This window comes from Amblyomma americanum, chromosome 1, assembly GCF_052857255.1.
Source record: "Amblyomma americanum isolate KBUSLIRL-KWMA chromosome 1, ASM5285725v1, whole genome shotgun sequence".
NCBI classification, from domain to species: Eukaryota; Metazoa; Arthropoda; class Arachnida; order Ixodida; family Ixodidae; genus Amblyomma; species Amblyomma americanum.
In genome coordinates, this window is record NC_135497.1 from 434,915,899 (window position 1) to 434,918,763 (window position 2,865).

General features: G+C 48.6%; 1 non-coding gene across 1 annotated transcript; it reads left to right on the forward strand.

Annotated features, from left to right (window-relative positions):
* The first annotated feature begins 554 nt into the window (after positions 1-554).
* On the forward strand, positions 555-627 carry TRNAP-GGG (transfer RNA proline (anticodon GGG)). The gene has a single exon. It is a non-coding gene; the product is annotated as a tRNA-Pro (tRNA).
* Positions 628-2,865: the final 2,238 nt, after the last annotated feature.

Here is a 2,865-nt window from a genome sequence, read left to right on the forward strand (position 1 = left end):
AGGGTGGCGCTGGTGAACACTCTCAAGGTTCACTTACATGCAAAACATAAATACCCACGAAAGCAGCAGATTGGACAGCCGTCGCCGTAGCTCAATTGGTAAGAGCACCGGACGCGATATTCGGACGTCGTGGGTTCGGATCCCACCGGCGGCATGGTTGTTTTTTCTGCTGCTTTAAAGTAATTTTCTTTAAGCCAATTGATTGGCACTAGAAATTGAAAAAAATTGAAAAGATTCCCCTATATATGTACCTGGGTTTTCGGTGACTGTTGGTTTCCTTAATATGTTTTTCAAACGATCCCCTCATTTCATTTGTTTGTCTGCTAATAGCTTAACAAGGGTCTCGGTTCTGGCAGTCTTGATGCCATAGGTAGCATAAGAGGGCTCTCGCACAGTTTCTGCTCTCTCCATTCGATGACGTTCTACGTCACACTTGCGGTATTACAGGACGTGCTACGTCCACCGCTATGGACGAGGGTGGCGCTGGTGAACACACTCAAGGTTCGCTTACACGCACAACATAAATACCCACGAAAGCAGAAGATTGGACAGCCGTCGCCGTAGCTCAGTTGGTAGAGCACCGGACGGGGTATTCGGAGGTCGTGGGTTCGGATCCCACCGGCGGCATGGTTGTTTTTTCTGCTCCTTTATAAGTAATTTTCTTTAAACTAATTCATTGGCACTAGAAATTGAAAAAAATAGAAAAAATTTCCCTATGTACCTGGGTTTTCGGTGACTGTTGGTTTCCAATATATGTATACACACACATATATAGGTTTAAGAGAAGTGGGCACTTCTACAGAGACACATTTATTTACCATCGTTTCGATTCGACCGTGGTGCGGTCGAAACGATGATAAATGTGTCTCTGTAGAAGTGCCCACTTCTCTTGAGCTTTTATCATGCGTAGCCAACGCAACCTTCTTTCGTAACACACATATATATATATATATATATATATATATATATATATATATATATATATATATATATATATATATGGAAAATCTAATCCAACTAACACCGACAGCTCTAGTGAACTATAGAACAGTTTATATATGCAGGTAGAAACTTTTTCGGAAATAGTGTATATGAGCAATGACTCCATTCATACTAATCCTCATTTAGTTTATCGAACCTAGCTGTTGATGAGCTAACAATGCATGCAAATTTGTTTTATGCCCTCAGCTGGAAAACTTTGTGATGACCCCCATAATGCACAGGTCCACACGGGACGGAGAGGCAAAGAGACACCGTATGGCTCAGTTTAAACAAACATATATTCAATAATTATACATGATTAAGATTCAGAGGCTGGGGCGTCCGAACTTACGTGCCGACGACTTCATGGGGGCGATGGAGTGGCTCCGGAGTTGGGCTCGAGCGGTTGCTGGTGGTAGCTGCACGCCGTCGGGTTTCGGCGCTGAAGGCCCTCTTGGCGAACGATGTCGTCCTGAGCGTCCTTCCGTACTGCTTGTCGATTTTTATATCCTCTTCTCCACACTCCCTAGGGTGAGGACGCCCACGCCGGAGGGGAAGGAGGGGGGGGGGCTAGGGCTTTCACTTGGGCGCACAAACATACCACCGCACTTATCGTCTCGCTCCCCTCACGTGTTGAGTCCGAGGGAAAGAAGGTTGTCTTCGCGGTAGCGCATAGCGTCGGCTGTGGTACGGCGCGCTCTGGCCCGCTGACAGTTCCCGCGGGTCACCGGCCTCCATTCTTCATCCATCAACTGACACTCGCTCCTCAAGGTAAGGCGCGCTCTGGATCGCTGACAGTTCCCTTGTCCTGGAATGTGCTCGGGAGGGCCGCCCCTGGAACCGCCACGCCAATTGGGGAGGATAAAGCCTGTTTCCCCGCGGCGGCGGCGGCGGGTCCGGTTGGGCTTAAACCCCTTCGTTCTGGTTGTCACTCTCAACGAGCATGGCTGGGTAATTGATGATGCCTGTCATCTGGGTCTCCGTCTACGCCGCGCCGTCGAACGTGGAACCTCGTAGCACACAAGGAATGTACCTCGTAGCACACACAAGGAATGTACCTCGTAGCACACACAAGGAATGTACCTCGTAGCACACAAGGAATGTCACACTCGCTCACCCTCCAGAAGAATGTTCTCCGAACATTTGAGTCCCTGCAGCTCCCCTTGTCTTTCTGAATCGCCTCGCACAGTGCGTCCGACAAAACACTTCGCTGCACTCAACACCACTGCACAACACCATATGCCTCCGCTGTCATAACTGGCGTCTCCAGGGGCAGCACTGATCTTCTTTTACAGATAAACATGAAACTCAGCACCCAAGCCTCTCCTTTCTAGTCCAAACTGGACGAAATAAATTTACCACAGTTACAAAGGAGCTCCCACTTCTAGCACGATCACGGCACAGACAAAAATATAGATAACGAAAGGAAGTAAGGCAGGTTCTGCATGCGCTCCGCATGCTCTCCTGTGAAGGTGTTACTTAATGACAGAAAGGTTTAACTACTAACTCCGATAACTTAACACATACGCATATAGCAATGTTATGAGCTGCGGCATTACACAATTCTGACCAGTTCACAACTCCGCTCTGTTTACACCATTAGTCCGACTTAGCTTTCCGATTTCGCAACGGATATCGGCCTTCATGAGTCATACTAAGTAAGTCTGTGACCCTTTGTCTGCTTTGGGACTCGCGAGGGCTCGTGACGAGCCTCTCCTGGCGTTATCTGCGCGGCAACCTCGCGCGCTTCTTCTTCTAGCAATGCATGAAGTAAATCCGGTGGCATTCTGGCCGTCACCTCTGGCGCCTGCCGAACAAATGCAGGAGAGGGCGTTTCTTGCGAACTATCTGCGCGCTCCACTTCACTTCTGTCCCCATCAAAAT